Genomic DNA, 19,203 nt, shown 5'->3' with positions numbered 1-19,203 from the left:
CAGTGTGTACAGAGAAAAACTTCATGGTTTAAGCATGTAATTCATTCTGTATATGAGTGCATAAGCTAAACAGAGTCTGTGCAAGTAAATACTTGGTTAGACATCTTCCAAAGAAAGCTTAATGTGTTTAAACATTTTCCTGCAGCACAATTCATTTGCTCAGATGAATGGGATGTTCAGACAGTTAGAAGAATCCTTTCTGGAGTCATGAAGTGAGTGCATTTGCTATGAGAATCAATAGATAATTCCACAATGTCATTTACTACAGCCTCTTTTTAGAGAGCAACACTTAAGAAAACTGCACCCTACTAAAATATTCAGAAAACACAGAGCCAATGCCTTTGAATAAGTGATAACCTGCCTTCCCCCACTCCAAAAATACTGTCAACATGGGGCTTTGACCTCACACCAGCCCCAGACACCACATCATGTTTTAAAGGGGGGGGGGGGTTTCTCATGGAAGGAACAAGTGACTTACTTGACAGCTAAATCTTTCCTTTGAAATATACATTGCTTTGGCCAACCTCCATTATTCACTGTGCTATTAGACAACAAAATTAGAGAGCCCACTGACAAGGATTTAAATGAGTGACCTATCTGTAAAAAAACTCCACATCCCCTATTACTGTAGCTGTGCCATTCAGGTCCCTAGGAAACTTGCATTTCTAAGGAGAAAGAGAAGAACAAATTATAAAAAGAAATCTACACAGTGCCAAACTTTGAAATAAACCGTTATTCTAAAACATCCCTTACTCCTCACGGAATGAGGTTTACAGGGACGTCAGAATAGTGAGCCTGTTATATTTCGAAATAACGGGCTTGTTCAAAAGACACGGTATAGCTATTTTGGGATTCCAGACGTATCCTATGCTGGCAGTCGTAAGCGGCACAGTATAGACATATCTTCAGATACTACTATATTGGAGGCTAGGCTAAAACAGATAGAAACAAAGGAAATACAAACAAAAACACGGGCCCTGTGTAATTAATTCCGCACAAAAGATTTAGAATATTGTTCAACATCTGGGATATAAGTTGTACAAGTCTCCTTTGAGCATTTCCTAAGGACAACTGTGAGTTCTATGGGCGTAAGAGGAAGACAGGAAGTAGAGATGAAAATTTAAAAGTTAGAATGAAGAAGTAGGTTAAAATTCAAAGGCTTTCCTCAGATTGGCCCAGTAACCCACGTCTCTGCCTCACACTGATGAGAGTTATTATAATCCTTGCTCGGGGCGTGGTGCAAAAGATTCCACACTACCAAGGTGGCGGAGAATAAGGGTAGTGAGCTAAGGATTTTTCTAAGAAACTTTTAGAATGAATCATATGCATGGCTGTAGAAATTCCAAAACATCTATTTCCTATTGACAAAGCAAACAGACAGTCCTGACTTAGCTGCCTGCCTAGTGTCCAAAGCATATGCCCAAAATAGTTTTCTACAGACCACTTCTAAAATAGGCTCCTACTTTCTGTGCAGTTCTCTCTGGAAGTTCATCAGCATTTTTAGATTTGTTAGCTTCACACTTTCCTTCTAATTTAAATCCCTTTGAAAATTCCCCAGAACATGGGCCAATCACAGCGTTTTGAGCTATTTACAATGTTCTATTTTCTTTGTGAACTCAAACAAAAATCCCACTTCTCATCTCTAGAAAGATAAATGGAGTCTTTCAAGAAGAGTCTACTCCAGAATAATCTACTGTGCCATTTTTTCTTATTAAACAAAAAGTTTATTTAGACAGCAAGACTTCCTAGCCAAAACAGCTGGGACTGGCAGAAGAAGAAAAGCTGTGTGCCATTACAGGCAGTCCCTGACTTACGCGGATCCGACTTATGTCGGATCCGCAGTTACGAACGGGGCTGCCCCGGAGTACACGGACTGCGGGACCTCGCGGTCCCGCCGCCTGTGTATTCCGGGCGAGAAAAGCTGCTCCACGTCTCCCTGGTCTGCAGACCAGGAAGACGCGGAGCAAAGCCGCGGAGGGGCCTGGGCTGCTCCGCTGCCAGCTTCCCCGAGGCTTTGCAAAGCCGCGGGGGAAACCGGCAGCAGGACAGCCCAGATGCCCTGCGGCTGTCCCACTGCCGGCGTCCTCACACGCTTTGCTCCCCGTCTCCCTGGTCTGCTGGTCTCCAGCAGACCAGGGAGACTGGGAGCAAAGCCACGGAGGACCCAGGCGGCGGGACCGCGGTGCGTCTCGGTCCGTCGCCCGCGTCTTCCTGGTATGCTGGGCTGGGGGGGGGGGGGCACAGCTAGTACGCCCCCCCCCCCAGCAGACTAGGCTTTTCTCCGGATGCCTGTGGCAGAGCAGCTGGGGCGCTGCCAGTTGGTCCCGCAGCGCCACTCTGGGCGCTACTGGACCAACCCAGCAGCACCCCAGCTGCTCTGGTCCTGATTCAGCCGCTGCTTGTCAGTTTCAGCAGTGGCTGAATCAGGACGCCTGGGGCAGAGTAGATGGGGTGCTGCTGGGTTGGTCCAGTAGCGCCGAGGAGCGGCGCTACTGGAGCAACCCAGCAGCACCCCAGCTGCTGTGCCCCAGGCGTCCTGATTTAGCCGTTGCTGAAACTGACCAGCGCTGACTACAAGAAGCCCGAGGCAGAGTTGCTCTGCCCCGGGCTTCCTGGAATCAGCTGCTGATCAGTTTCAGCAGCAGCTGACTTGGGGACGCTTGGGGTTCTTAAGTTGAATCTGTATGTAAGTCAGAACTGGCGGTCAGTTTCAGCAGCGGCTGAATCTGGACGCCAGTTCCGACTTACATACAGATTCAACTTAAGAACAAACCTACAGTCCCTATCTTGTACGTAACCCGGGGACTGCCTGTATACACTAACAAGGAAAAAGGAATTTGAATCCTCCCTTTCCCCGTCACCATCAGACCTTGCTTAGAGCACAACCAAGGCTCCACTATCAACGCCATCCATGGGCTGCTCAATCCATGACTCTATGCTTGTAAATCAGACAAGTTTTCCCTCTCTGACTGGTGTTTGGTAGAGGGATTATTTTAAATCAGTCCCTTTTATCTGTTACTCCTGCTGCCCCGTGGCATGACCACCATGACAGCTTTGGCTTCGTTGTTAACTGGTGTCACGGATATTGCCACCCTTTTTTTCTGGATAACTACCCATAAAGAGTTGTTATACTCTGGTGGGACTCAGCATTTGTTATAAATTCATTTCATTTAATATCTAGTATTTTTTAAAGGATTTGATTTCAAAGTTATTTAGACATCTGTCTGTACCTTTCCACCTTTCCCATTCATACATTAAGACAAGAAAAAGCAATTGGGTTGAAGATTCATAGTTTGGACAAATAAATAACCTTTTAAACTAATCATCTTAGCAATAAAAGATCTTGATTTAACATGTGAATTTAGAAAACCTTTAGAAGGGAAATTGTAACACTGAATCACTGTTCTGTATTTTTAATAAGAGCATATTAAAGACCAGCACATTTACCCAACATTGCTTGGGTCCTTAAGGAGGGGCTCTGGGCAAGGGACAGGGTGCGGGAGGGCAGGATGGAGGCCCCCTGAGATTCATACCAGAGCTACTTGTTCTTTTCTTTCTTGTCCTTGCCAGGGAGCAAGAGCAAAGTGCACAGCTCATCTGCCCCCTGTGCTCCCCGGCCAGAGTAAGGAATGCAGCAAACTGTGCATTTCCCCTCACTCCCTGATGAATCTGGGGAGGGGAGTGGGGTGTGGGAGGCTCAGGGCTGAGGCAGTCCTGGACAGGGGGGACACAGCCCCAGCCAGACTCTTTCACCTATCTGCTGATTCTATCTCTTTTCCGTATGGTTGTATGAGAAGCAATTCCATTCCAGGCACATCCTCTGGTCCTGGCACAACTAAACCCTTATGTTGCTTTAAGTTAGGATAAGGGGAAGCTGCATACTGAATTTAGTGGTCCTGGTTCTTACCATTTAGGAGGAGTTCTTGATCAAACAAACACTCTCAACTATTTGGCAGATTAGTTAACAAACTTGTTCATTCTTGTAATTTATCTGAATTACATAATAAACTTTCAAAGTTCAGTTATTTCAAAAACATCCCATATGCTTTGATACTTGACTTTCAGTATTCCCTCCTACAGATTTCCTCAAGTTTTTACCATTATGACTTCTATCAAAGGAGTCAGAACCAAAGATGGCAACTATCCAAAGTATCCAGCAACTGAAAAGAGGCAGGTGAGCCTTTGCATGAAAAGATTAAATGAGAACAAAAGTATTTTTTGCAAAATTAAATTCCACCGAGCAGTGTCATGATTTGAACTCACTGCAATACCATAAACTAAAACATAATTGGGCAAAATCTTTTCTCAACCATAGTGGACTAAATCCAGAGTAATTCAGCTGACCTCAATACAGTTAATTAGAATGAATTACGTTTTTAGGTGAGACAGAGCAGAATTTGGGCAAAATTCTACTCCTAGATGCTTGCTGAAGGTTGGTGACACCATCCTTTAGGATTTAAGCAGATGTCTGCTCTCTAATCCATTCTACAATACTGCAGCTATGTGTGGTTTCCTCTCTTTTAAGTTTTCTCTGATCTTGCCCTTCAATCTTGATCCAAGGCATAAAATCATAATCAAGAAGAAAAGAAATTCCCTCCAGTTTACAGCTAAGTGCATTAGAGGGGAGTTTATGCCTTCCTTCAAAGCACCTGTCACTGGTCCCCAGTGGAACATTGGTCTTGTTGGGATACATGGCGATTTCTGTGTTCAGCATTGGGAAAAAAATCTTTTAAAACAATCTAAAGAATTTTTCTTTTTTTTCCCAGTAACTTGATATGTTTACTCATAGCATGGCTAGATTCTCAGATGGATTCAGTTAGGGATGTAAGAGTTTAATCACTTAACCCAGGGGTTCTCAAACTTGTGATACCGCGACCTGCCTCTCAATTGTTCATGACCCCCCTCCCCATTGCTGCAACCAGCATCTCAGTTGCTCGTGACCCCCCTCTAATTTGTTTGCAATCCCCCTCTAAGTTGTTCGCGACCCCCCCGGGGGGTCGGGACCCACAGTTTGAGAAACGCTGACTTAACCAGTTTACTGATAAGCATCACTTTATCAGTTCCGGTTGCAGTTAAACTCTTCTGCTGCTGCGCGCCAGCTTCCAGCTGCTGGCTCCGCTCCCAGGAGCTAGCTACCACCCTGTACTACAGGTTCTGCAGTATAAGGCTCGTACCGCAGTGCCCGCTGAACAGCCAGCTCCCCAGAAGCGGGGCTGGCAGTCGTAAGCCAGTGTGCGCTGGAAGTCAGTTTATAGCATATAGCCGGTGTGCTTCCGGGGAGCCGGCTGTGCTGAGGGCTCTGCCGTATAAGAATTATATTGCAAAGCCCGCTGTGCATGTAACCGTGTAACCACTACGATTTTTAATGGTTACACAGTTACTGTTTAAAATCTTTTTACATCCCTAACTTCAGTGGAGCTACTCTGATTTATACGAGCTGAGAGCCTAGATCTAGACCTTAAATGCAAGTTTAATACAGAGAGATGGGAGAACACATTTTTCCAATATGTATAAACATTATTAATCATCTAATTCTGAGACTACTGCTTGAAATTTAGAGTTAATTAATTCTGTATTAAAAGCTGCAAGTCTTACACTTCTAACATGCAGACCATTGATTCAGAGCCTTTCACAGGAATGGCTAACTTTTTCATGGAGTGTTAAGCCACTCATCTTGCAAATTACAGAATGGCAACAGCTCACAAATTAGCAGTATTCATGCCCCTTTCCCATACTAGGGAAGTGAAAGTTTAACCGTGTAGCCTGGGCTTATCAGTTAAAATTCACAGTTACACGCAGGCTCCACGCTGCTCCTAAGGAGCCAGCTGCCACCCCACACTGCTGACTCAGTATCAGAGGAAGCAGCACAGGATGGCAGTCAGCTCCGTGGTTAAAGTCTTGTGTTAAAGTCTCTTTGAAAACTTCAAAGAGAAGCCTCTGAACGGTCATTCATGCTTAAATTTGACACTTTACGAAGATGCTAATTATCTTACCCTTTACAAAGATAGCTTCTCCAATTATCACCTCTAATATCATTATCTCATAGACATTAACCTCCCCCCCACCCTCCCTCTGTTCTAAAATCTGATTTGTCTATTTTATATGTGTTCACTTTTTTTGATTGTATCCCTTTGGTATATATGGTCATGCCGATTTTCTTCCACAATTTGATCTGAGGAAGTGGGTCTGGCTCACGAAAGCTCATCACCTAATAAACCATCTTGTTAGTCTTTAAAGTGTTGCATAGTCCTGTCTTTTGTTTCAGCAAGACCAGACTAACACAGCTTCATCTCAGTTACTATTACACATAGTAAGAAAATTTTTAGTCCCTGCTCCCAAAAATGTATACTCTAAATAGAAAAGCAATGCAAAAACAGAAGGGGAAACAAACAGTTCTCATGATAGGCCAACAACAGGGCAGGAACAGAATCAAGAGCTCATGGGTCTCAGTCCAATGCCTTGTCCACTAGATCACATTGCCTCTACCTAACACACAGAAATCGGTAGCAGAAATGGCAATGACACAAGATGGATTATAAATACTTTGTGGCAGAGACTTTTTCTTATGTGTGACTAGCACAATGGAATCCCACTTCCTGATGGGGGCCTTAATGTGATAATATAAAAGAAATGTTAAATGATAATTTCACAAAAAGTCTATGATAAAAATAAAATGTCAAAGTGATCGATGTAATTATGTGATAGAAAACAATCTCAAGAAATTATAAACGTCATACTGTGGAAATGGAATACAATGAAATTCTATTGCCTGTACACCAGGAGAAAGTCCATCCATTAGGAGTAAGGAAAAAGGGATCTGATTGGGACTGGTGTTGAGCTGAATCCTCCAGTGTATATTGTCCATCACTGGCATGGAATTACATCTTGAAATCTCATTATTATTCTAATATAAACCAGCCAAGCAAACGGAATGATAACAAGCATTGCTTTAGCAAATGCCAGATGCCTTATAAGGATTTCTACTAAAAAGATTTCTAGCACAAAGATTCAGTTTATATTTTGTAGCTGAGGGGGTAAAGAGCTTCCCATATTCCCATTTTATGGTAGACTGTTTATGTGTTTGATAAAAATTATTGGGGATAATTCAATGCCTATGAGAGAAGAGTCAAAATACAAAAATACAAAAAGTCATTCCATAGCACTTCCTTTTGCACTAACTCACAGGAAAGAGCTCAAGTATTTACAGGAATTTGTGTCTTCAAAATTTATTGCTTTTAAAACCAGAAAAGACCATACATAACTCAGGCCTGATGAGGTTCAACAAGGACAAGTGCAGAGTCCTGCACTTGGGACGGAAGAATCCCAAGCATAGTTACAAGCTGGGGACCAACCAGTTAAGAAATAGTTCTGCAGAAAAGGACCTGGGGGTTACAGTGGATGAGAAGCTGGATATGAGTCAACAGTGTGCCCTTGTAGCCAAGAAGGCTAATGGCATATTACGTTGCATTAAGAGGAGCATTGCCAGCAGATCCAGAGATGTCATTATTCCCCTTTATTTGGCTCTGGTGAGGCCACATCTGGGGTATTGTGTCCAGTTCTGGGCCCCCCACTACAAAAAGGATGTGGAAGCATTGGAGAGGGTCCAGCGGAGGGCAACCAAAATGATTAGGGGGCTGGAGCATATGAGTTATGAGGAGAGGCTGAGGGAGTTGGGTCTCTTTAGTCTGCAGAAGCGAAGAGTGAGGGGGGATTTGATAGCAGCCTTCAACTTCCTGAAGGGAGCTTCCAAAGAGGATGGAGAGAGGCTGTTCTCAGTAGTGACAGATGGCAGAACAAGGAGCAATGGTCTCAAGTTGTGGTGGGAGAGGTCCAGGTTGGATATTAGGAAGAACTATTTCACGAGGAGGGTAGTGAAGCAATGGAATGGGTTACCTAGGGAAGTAGTGTAGTCTCCATCCCTAGAAGTGTTTAAGTCTCAGCTTGACAAAGCCCTGGCCGGGTTGATTTAGTTGGGATTGGTCCTGTCTACAGCAGGGGGCTGGACTTGATGACCTTCTGAGGTCTCTTCCAGCTCTATGATTCTAAGCACAGAGGGTTCCGCAGTTCAGCCTGAGGCCCTTTCACATTTAATGGAGAGGTGCTGCTCTCTGAGGGTACGTCTACACAGCAGCGTTATTCCGAAATAACATAGTCCGTGTCTACACACAAGCAGTTATTTTGACATAATGTCGAAATAATGTTGAGCTGGAGGACTTCTTACTCCTGTAACCCTCATTGTACGAGGAGTAAGGGAAGTCAGAGGAAGAGTGCCCTATTTCAAAATAAGTGCTGTGTAGACATTCCTAAATTTGAAGTAAATTATTTCGACTTAAGCTACACAATTAGCATAGCTCAAGTTGCACAGCTTATTTCGAGTTTAGCCCTACTGTGTAGACCAGGGCTACTCAACTTTGGAAGCCCCGGGGGCCACAATGATACTCACAGCATATGCCGAGGGCTGAAACATAAGTGTGGTTTCATATACATGCAAAAATATTTGCAAATATATGAACATAGCTTCTTTCACACTGACAGGCATGAATACAAAGATCAAGGCAAGACTATACAACACACAAGTCCCATTTAAATGCAATATTTACTCGATTTCCACCCATATGACAGCACTTTTGATGAGCAATTACAGTCCAGGAATTTAACTACTAAAATGTATGTCAAAAGAAGACCATTATATGACTATTTTTTTTTCTTTTGGCTCCCACTCATGGGTCACATGTTGAGCTCCGCATAAACCCAAACTGCACCTCGGGCCACATGTTGAGTAGCCCTTGTGTAGACGTACCCTGCGACAACAACTACTAGCATGCAATGCTTCATTTTGACCCATGTTAGGACCTGAAATCTCTATAAGTCAAACTTTTATATGAAAGACAAGGTCAACTATAATCTGCTCCATTTATGCAAATTAAATGCTGACCTTGAGTTCTTATCAGGCTAGAAGTATAATCTTCAGTTGGGCAAAACTGAGCTCCCCCTCCCCACATCCTTTCACAAGCTCTATCTAAAACTCCCTCTGTGGCCCCCTTTCCTACAAAACAATGGATCAGATCATCAGCTGATGTACATTGGTACAGATTGACTGAGCCTGACTGAGCCACAATTTACATCTGTTGAGGATCTGGCCCAATAGATACATGTATTGTTGGGTAGTTTTTTAAAAAATCAGTTGTCTAAATTGCTCCTACAAATTCCACATTTACTCAAGAACAATTCAGGCATTTACTTTTTAAATAGTGTCCCCTAACATTTTTGCTTTCACTCAATTTTGAGACAGACCCCTTGAAATTAATATGACATTTTTATTATCTATTAAAGATGGAAAGGAAAGCAAGTAAAGAAAAGGAAAAATCAGATTGCTAGGTATTTGAAAACTGGCCTCTGGAAAAATTGTAGGAACAGAGCAAGATAAGTATAATCTTTAAACATAATTTATCATTGCTCTGCAAATCATCACAAGAACATAGCACCTTCCCCAATAAGGCATGAAAAAGTCAAAAACCATTTAAAGTTTGTGGCTAACAACTGTAAAATCACATATAAAACTTTTCTGCATATGCTTTTCTATTTTATGTGCAGTTTTGCATCTAATATTTTTCCTTTGTCAATGTTATAGTGCAAGTCATCGGAGAGATTTAAAAGTAAAGGGTTTTTAGCAGTGGGTCAAACCACAAAAGTTTAACTGACAGCAGGTTATGGCTCCTTTATTTTTTAAGCATACATTTCTCAGTTGTTTCTCTAAGTAGTGGCTAGAAAAAAGCTTGTAAACTTCAGCATAGGGCTCCCACATTTCTAAATATACTCTGCTTAAAGAGAAGAGATTTTATTGTTTTGTGTGTTTCTTTGGTAAATACGTTATTCTCTCAGTTAATTCAAAGGAATATGTAAATAATAATACTTACACTTAATGGATATGGAACCTTACAGTTAAACATCACATAATGCTTTTACAAACTAATTTTAATTAAGCCACACAGAACCCCTGTACAGTACAAGTTGAACCTCTCTAGTCCAGGACTCTCTTGTTCAGCAACTTCCGTGGTCCAGCATGATTTTAGTTAGTTGGATATTCACTTCTCGTGGGTATGGACAACTTTCCCGTGGTCCCATAGTTTGTTTATGGTCACCCACACTCTCAGGGTATGTCTACACTACAGCGTTATTTCAAAATATCTTATTTCGAAATAATGCATCTACACACAAAATGCATTTCGAAATAGCACATCCACACTGATTGGATGCTGAATCGCATTTAAGTCTGGCAGGAACCAGTTCTGGCCAGGCATCTGGTCAAGAGTTAGCCTCAGGCAGCAGCCACACAAGGTATTTGAGGCTCGTGCTTAAATGGTTCTCAGGTTTCCCTGCTTGCTTGCCTATCTTGCTGAGAGACAGCAAAGCATTTGTTCTCTGTGTGCTCTGGTTGCCCTCACTCAGGACACCACAGCACTCTGCAGAATGGAGCCAGAGCTGCCCCATCGCACTCTGCTGCTCTTGGACATGTTGCTGCAAGTCTGGCAGCACTTTCTGCAAGCTGTCTCACAGGAGCTGTAGCAACCCAACCCCCAGGACTTCTTCCAGATCTTCCTGGGGTATGTGGAGGAGCAGCTGCAGCACCTGGATGCTATTGTGCCCCGCTGCATCTGGTGTCTGGACACCAGCACCAACTGGTGGGACCACATCATCCTGGTATGCTGGGGAGAGCAACAGTGAACCCAGAACTTCAGGATGTAGAAGGACACCTTCTTGGAGCTCTGCAAGTGGCTCACACCTGCTCTGAGGCAACTGGACACGCATATGAGGACCGCCATTCCCCTCCAAAAGCGTGTTGCCATCGCCCTCTGGAAGCTCTCCATGCTGGATAGCTACCAATCCATGGGGAACCAGTTTGGCGTGGAGAGATCCACCGTCAGTTCTGTGCTCGTGAACGTATGGCAATCTCCAGCCACTGTGGCGGGGGGTGGGAATGAAAGGAAGGAATGGGCTGCCCTAGGGAAAAGGTGTGGGGAGGTGGTGCAAGTCTCCTCCCCAGGAGGGTTTGTTCTGTCCCACCTGCACTAAGAACTGCTCACGGTGGCCAGGATTGCAGCAGGGGTTGCTCTTGGGGAGTGAGGGAGCGGGGCAGTGGCAGGGATGGGGGACTCTCAGGTGCCCTGGCACCCTAGTGACTCTCAGTTTTGAGTGTCCCTGTGCAGGTGGTCAGGGCCATCAACAGAGTCCTGCTCTGCAGAGTCATCCGCCATGCGATGCTGACGCAGTCATCGAGGAGTTTGGTGCCCTGGGCTTCTCCAACTGCAGGGGCGGGGGGGCATCGACAGGGCACACATCCCTATCCATGCCCCAGACCACCAGGCCTCCATGTACATCAACCGCAAGGGATACTTTCATGTCTGACCACCGGGGCCACTTTGTGGACATTAGATTTGGTTGATCAGGAAAAGCACATGACGCATGGGTCTACCGCAACTCTTCGGTCTGCCAGAGCCGGGACTTTCTTCCCTGACTGCCACATCAGTGTCGGAGATGTGGACATGCCTGTGTGCCTGGTGTGGGATGCAACCTATCTCCTATAGCTCTGGCTGATGAAGCCCTACACTGGACACCTCAACCCTCCACAACAGGCTTTCAATGCCAGGCTCAGCAGGGCCCACATCATGGTCCAGGGTGCCTTCAGGCAGCTGAAGGCCCTATTTAGATGCCTTCTCACCCACCTGGACCTCTCAGAGCGGAATATTCGGCATGTGGTGGCAGCGTGCTGTGTGCTGCACAATTTGAGTGGGCAGAAGGGGGAGGATTTCCTGCCAGGCTGGGTGGAAGAGGCTGAGCACTTGGCCAGCCTGTACACGCCACATGGCTGCCCTCCGGGAGACCCATCGGGGGGCTGTCCGCATCCAGGAGGCCCTATGGGAGAGCTTCTACCCGGAAGAGCAGTAACAGTGCTCCCTGGTCTGCCCCACTGGAGGCTTGTGTCTCATTCCTCCCTTACATCCTTCCACTTACCCCTCCCTTCCCCCCGTTCCTCATGGAAAATAAAGACAGGGTTTTTTTGAACCAACTGAACTCTGTTTATTGAACCAAACTGGGTGGGAAATGAAACTCGGGTGAGACTGGGGGAAGAAGGCGGGAGAGAGGAGGAGAGAGGGTGGGAGAGGGGAGGGGGAAACTTGGGAGGAGGGAGCTAGAAGGGAGAGGAAGGGGGAAGAGAAGCTCAGGACTCAGGGTCAGAGCGATGCTGGGGCCGCCAGCTCCCAGCACCATAGGTGCGGGGGTCTCGGCATCCCCATGGGGATGTGGAGGGTGTGGAGGGAGAAGCAGGAGGGGAAGAGGGAGTGGGAGAAGGAGCGATCGCTGGGGAGGCAGCAGAGGCTGGAGTTGCAGGAGGCAGCAAGCTCTGCATCAGGGTCTGGAGATGGACACAGATGGCACGGCCCTGGGCAAGCTGATCCTCCCAGCTCTCCCACAAGAGCTTCAGGTCTTCCTCCACCCAGTCGAGGGTGTGGTGCAGGGCTCACAGTGCCCGCAGGTGCTGCCACTGGTAGTCGTCCATTGGACAGGTGGGCCTGCGGAGCCCTCGGGTGCCGGAGGATGTCCCAGGTGGTATGGTGTGCACTCCACTCACAGTTGGTCCGGCTGTGGAGAATGGTCAGTTATCCCTGGGGACTCAGTGGGTGAAGCTCAGCCCCACTCTGCAAGGCAAGGACGATAGTTCTCCGCACCATCAGAGCTGATGTGCTTGCACACAGGCCATGTTCGGGGTGTCCTGCTATCCCCGGGAGTGGGAGCTGCCCCGAGACTGCACCCATGCGCCTGTGCTGTGTATAGTGTGTGTGGGGGGGAGGGGAGAAATGTCCCCTGCCTCTGTGTAGACGGGGTTTGTGGAGGGAGGGTGTCCTGCTGTGTCCCACCCCAGGGTCAGGAGCATGTCATGTCTCTCCACACACACTTGTGGCTAACAGGCCAAGGCCCCTGTGTGGCAGCCAGTTGGGGCCACATGCCCAGGGATGGCACAGCACGTGCTCACACGTACACAGGTGTGCAGTCCCTGGTCGTCCCCCGCATAAGGGGACAATGATGGCACTCACATATTGTTGCTTCCCTGACTTCAGACGATGCCTGGGACAAGTCCGCAGGGACGACTCGGGGGTCCTGGTTGAGCAGCATGGTGATCCTGACTTCCTGTGGCTCCTGGCCCTCCTCCTCCTCGTCCGTGCCATCAATAGGGCCCTCTGCCCCAGGGTCGATGACCACCTGGGGGGAACGGACCATCCTGCCCCCCAAGATGCGGTCCAGGGCGTCAAAATAGAGGCAGCTGTATGTGTCTGCCCCTGGTTGGGAGCTGCCTCCTGTGGCCCTGGCATAGGCCTGCCTCAGCTCTTTTATCTTCATCCACACCTGTTCTTGAGTGAGGATGTGGCCTCTGTCGGCCATGCTGGCAGCCATCTGGCCATAGACGGCCACGTTCCTGCGTCTAGTGCGGAGATCGTGGAGGTTGGTGGCATCCCCCCAAACCTCAATAAGGTCCACACTAGACCAGGAAGGTGCCCCTCTCTTCCGGCCCCTGGAAGGCTCTTGGGAGCTGGAGGATTGCTCCCAGGGACCACTGGAGGGCTGGCTGGTACTGGCTGGCTGGCTCATTTTGTGCCACTGGGTCGGGGCAGCAGCAGAGTGGCTCAGGGCTGGGGCTAGCCACAAAAGACTCTAGGCAGATCCTGGACCTTTAAGAGCTTCGGAGGGGAGGGAGGAGGAGAAGAGTTTTCCTGGTGTGTGCAAGAGTGGCCAGCAGGCACCCTGGGAAGGGCTGGGGGCTCCCTATTTCAAAATAGCTCCTATTCCCTGTCTACATAGTGCTATTCCTCGTAGAATGAGGTTTACCAATTTCTAAATAAGCCCTCTGCTATTTTGAAATTATTTCGAAATAGCGGTTTGGCTGTGTAGACTCTAGCAAAGTTATTTCGAAATAACTTTGCTGTATAGACATACCCTCAGTGTTATGTGTTATTATTTAGCACTAATTCACCCCTAAATGTCTTCTAACATTCCAGTTGCAGTGAGAGTGTTGGTAATGCTGCTGGATAATACTGACCTCTCGTGGTCCGGCAGAATCTCTGGTTCAGCACCAGTCAGGTTCCAATGGTGCTGGACTAGAGAGGTTCAACCTATGGCCATTTTACAGATGACTGATCTAAAGTCAGGACATTTAAATAACTTGCTTAATCTCATATAGCAAGACAGTGGCAGAACTGAGAATGGAAGTTAGGAGATACAATTCCTACCACAACCCTGTTCTAAGTACTGGTCAACACCCTACCTCCTCTACCCCCTTTCCTCCCTCTTCCCCGCCCTGTCTTAGTACAGTATATAGCTTTTCAGATTCTAAAATATATACAAAATGGTAACATGTGTCTTGCGGTAGCACAATCAATAATGTTCCTTCTTTGCCATCAAACATCTGTAAACCATCTGCAGCGTGACAGATTTTAAATCTGAACAATTTTAGGGAATAGGGGAGTGATTGCTTATAAAATATATATTCTTATATACACTGGAAATAACACAATCTGAAACTGCATACTAAAGCTGAAATACAATCCTAAAGCTATGCTTCCATTCATAATCTATTCCATTTGAACACAATGTCTGGAATGAATTTTATCCTTGTGTCAGACCAGAGAACCACACTTTATTAAAGCACTGTACTTTCCAGTTTGAAAACTGTATCCCTAATATTTTTGCCTGCTAAAACCAAGGAGATTAGCAGACCTCTCAACTGGGATTTTCCATAAACAGAAAAATAAGAGCAGAATCTGACTACCTGTAGACACAAAGAAATAAAACCCAAATATGTACCCTGTTATCAAAGAAAAAAATGAGTACACATACTTCCAAGCCAGTGCAGTTCAAACTGTGAAAGGAAGCAGCATGGTCTATGGTTAGAACATGGAAGTGGGACTCAGGATTCAACTATACTCCTGGCTTTGCCACAAACTCATTATGAGAATGTAGGTATGCACTTAACCCTCTGTTTCCCGTATGTAATATCAGTAAAACACTACCTGCCTACTTTATATAAAGGGTTAGTGCATTTTGCAGTCTCTGCTTGAGAGGTAATATAAATGCATGATATCACTCAAATATTAAATTTTCAGAGCCATCTAGAATATCTGGCTACCCAGGCTGGCATTAAAATGAATAGGAACTGGGCATCCAAGTCTGTATGTGGTTTTGAAAATGTCAGCACATTTTTCAGTCTCGCCATTTTTCTACCACAAATCTTAAAGTGCTCCTTTGTTGATGCTGACATGGCCATACAAGCAGCCCCTACTTATATCAGAGCCGACAGCATTTCCAACCCACAATGATCTGCACAGACCTACATGACAAGAGGGCATGCAGTAATGACACTACAGCTTCTAAGAGTTGTGTCAAAAACAAAGTTAGCTTTTTGACTAGGTCATGTCAAACAGTGTTCCCTCTAATTTTTATGTGTATGTGAGGAATGAATTTTATAAAATAAAATATATATGTTATTTGGCAGTTTCTCTATTAAAGGTGCTTCTTATTCCCCAAGACATATTGGCTCACTCTTTCTCTTGCTCTCTTCATTGTTTCTGATTCTTGATCTATTGTCTTCATCACTCTTCAGTGGAATATTGTAAAAGAAACACTGCTCCATTGTCAAAAGCAGCTTAGGAAATTGGGAAACTAAGTATCATTGAAATCTAATGGACATAGGCTTCTATATTTTTCAAAATGGGACACTGGCTTCTGAGTTGGTTTGGAAAATGTTAAGTATATACCATATGTAGAACTTCAGATAGCACAGTGCTAAGTCACACATATTCAGGCAGAAACAAAATAGATACTTGACTGGGGTAAAAAGTTTGCGAAGGAATAAAAAAGTCTTGTTAGATTGAAAATGTGATATCAATGGACCAAATTTAGAGATTGATACAATGTAAGACCATGGAAGAGCCTCAGCATAACTCCTGTTTGAACTGTAGCATATTTCTTAGAAAAACATCAAATCTTGATTTAAAATGGGCATTGAGGGAGAATGCACCACAGCCCTTGGTCAATTGTTTCAGTGATTTATTACCAGCATTGTTAGAAATGTATACCTTATTTCCAGTCTGAAGTTCTCCAGCTCCAACTTCCAGACAGTGGGTTCTTTTATACTTTTGTCTGATAGATTGAAGACTCATCAATTATCAAATTTCTGTTCTCCATATAGGTATTTATGACATGTGATCAAGTTGCCCTTTGACCTTCTCTACATTACATTGACAGATGGAGCTCTTTGAGGCATATTTTCCAATCCCTTAATCATTCTTGTGGCTTTACTCGGAACTCTCTCCAATTCATCAACATTTCTCTACAGTTATGAGGACCAGAACTGGACACAGTATTCCAGCAGCAGTTGCAGTAGTGCCAAATACTACAGAGTTAAAATAACTTATTCACTCCTACTCAAGATTCTGAGTTATGCATCCAAGTATGACATTAGCTCCTTTGGCCATAGTGTCACACTGGGAGCGCATGTTCAGCTGATTATCCACCATGACCCTCACGTTGTTTCAGACACTGCTTCTCAGGAGAAAGCATGTAAGCATTCTATAAGAATGACCAACATATTTCATTCCTAGATTCACACGTTTACATGGAGACATATTAAAATGTATAATGCTGCTTACCAAGAAATGCAGATCACTCTCTCATTATTTACCACTCCCCTAATCTATTGGGTCATCTACAAACTAGAGATGTCAATGAGTAGCCAACTGTACGATTAACCAGTAAGCCTGTATCGGAGGCAGAAAGAGCGGGGAGCAGAAGCCGGTGCTGTGGAGTGCCGACCAGGTTCCCCCCAGCATCGCCTCCGCGATGCCACCTGCCCGACCCCACACACTGCAGCCTCTATCAGAGGCAGCTGCGGGAGGCAGGCCAGGGGAGGCTGCTGCAAAGCAGCCCCTGTCCACAATGGGCCCATGCTCCCCATAAACAGAAGCTGCTCTGCCTCCCACCAGCAAGCGAGCAACGGCTGGTGCCCAGCAGCAGCCCCTGTCTATGGGAAATCTGATTTCCGCACGGACAGAGGCTGGAGCAGCTTGTGTTTGCGGGGAGCTCAGACCCACCCCGCGGACGGGGGCTGCTGCTGAAACAGCCTCTATCCAGAGCAGGCCCAGGCTGCTCACAGACACAGGCTGCTCCATGGGAGGCAGAGCAGCCTCTATTCGCAGGTAGTTCGGACCCTCCCAGACAGAGGCTGCTGCCAGACCAGCTTCTGACTGGTCTGTGCTCGGACTGCTGTGGGCCGAGGCTGTTTCACGTCAGCCTCCCCCATCCCCTCCCTTACCCCCAGCAACCTCTGTCCGCTAGGAGCTCAGAGCCCAACAGACAGAGGCTGCTATCACCCCACGCTGCTGCCTTTACTTTACAGGCAGCAACACGTGGTGGCAAGCAGCTAGTCATTTTTAAACTGGCCCCCTTATGGACTGGCTCCTGCCAGGCATCCCACAATGCCACCTCTGATACAGAGGTAGCAGTGCAGGGTGATGGAGGGTTCCTCAGGAGGGGGGCTGGGAGTGCATTGGCTGCTGGCCCCACCCATGGGGACTATCAAATACTCATATAACTGACAACATGTGGTTGCATGACTATTCAATTACCCAATATCTAACATCACTACTGTAAACTTTGTCAGTGATTATTTCATTTTTTTCAGGTTATTGATAAAAATGTTAAATAGTGTTGGGCCAAGAACCAATCCTGCTAGAAACACAGCCACTCGATGATTCTTGATGTGCAATTATATTTTGACATCTCTCAGTCAGCCAATTTTTAATCCATTAAATGCCAATTTTTAATCGATTACATCAACACTATTGCCTTTAACAACCAAATGTGTTTGATAGGATCTATTTTCTGTAACCTCTTGCTGATTGGCATTAATTAAATTACTTTCCTTCAACTATTTATTAATCAAGTCCTGTATCAGTAGCTCATTAGCACTTCTACAACCCCAAAACACATTAAGGCTCAGTTGGTCAGGTTTTCAAAGGCATTTAGGTGCTTAAAGAGGCAGATATTTTAAAGTATCTATTAAATGGGAGTTAGATACCTATGTGCTTTTGGAAATACTACTAGGCCCTGGTCTACACCAGGGAGTTATTTCGGGAAAAAAAAAACCTTATTTCGAAATAACAAGCAGAGCATCCACACTGCCAAGCCCTTTATTTAGAAATAATAGGCTGGTTATTTCAAAATAGCAGTAGTGTGGATACACCACTGCTGCTATTTTGAAATGACTACTCCCCAGAGTCATTCAAAGTAATTCCCCACAGTGATTCCTGGGGCTCTAAGTTGAGGTAGCAGGTCCACACTAAGGAGCCTGCCTTGGACTAATTTTGAGGTTTCCCTGTAGTGTGGACATACTATTTCAAAACAATTATTTCAAGAGTTATGATTTCAAATAAGTTATTTCAAAATAATTTCCTAGTGTAGACATGCCCTAAGTGACCATCTGTGTCTTTAGGCAGCTAAATACCTTTGCAAACCTAATTCATTTTGCCTGATGGAAGTCACTGTTCCATTCAAAAGGTAATGTTGTCTATAAACTAGTCCTTTTAATGTAGGTGTTCTCTGGTTTATGCAGTCTTAAGGATTTTTTTTTTAATGTGCTGTCATTTTGTTTATCCTCTCTCTCAGGCTTCTCTAGAATAGGCTCAAAATATCATACAGCTATGTTCCAAACAGTCAAAAAATTAAAAACAAAACTCTTATTGAGCATCTTGGACAGCAGTAGTTTTAAACTATTTTAGGCCACGTGATCCTGCCTTGTTCAGTTTGAACCTGCTCTTCTTTGAAGTGAATGAGACTTTTTGTAGAAACAATTTTCTGGGATTGCTAAAGTAAAAATGAAAATCACCTGAGCATGCCAAAATTTTAGTCCTGCTGGACTCATTTGCCCTCTGTTAGTTTATAAAAATCAGCCAGTCACATTCTATCCTCAACTTTTCCTGTGCAAATATTGGGTACTAGCCCCAACAAATCCTGACAATGACATTAAGATAAAAGTATACAGGCAGTCCCCGGGTTACATGGATCCGACTTACATCGGATCCCTACTTACAAACGGGGTGAGGCAACCCCGCACTAGCTGCTTCCCCCCAGCAGACCAAGGAGACGCGAAGC

At 45.3% G+C, this 19,203-nt stretch overlaps 1 protein-coding gene across 13 annotated transcripts in view; it reads right to left on the bottom strand.

Moving 5' to 3' along the window:
- Positions 1-19,203, bottom strand: part of DENND2B (DENN domain containing 2B) — a 353,709-nt gene that overhangs the window by 221,660 nt on the left and 112,846 nt on the right. The gene's annotated exons all lie outside the window — the stretch shown is intronic.

The sequence above is a fragment of the Pelodiscus sinensis genome, chromosome 4 (genome assembly GCF_049634645.1).
Source record: "Pelodiscus sinensis isolate JC-2024 chromosome 4, ASM4963464v1, whole genome shotgun sequence".
Classification (NCBI taxonomy): domain Eukaryota; kingdom Metazoa; phylum Chordata; order Testudines; family Trionychidae; genus Pelodiscus; species Pelodiscus sinensis.
Note: the sequence above shows the minus strand (reverse complement) of the source record. Positions and strands in the feature narration are given on the sequence as shown.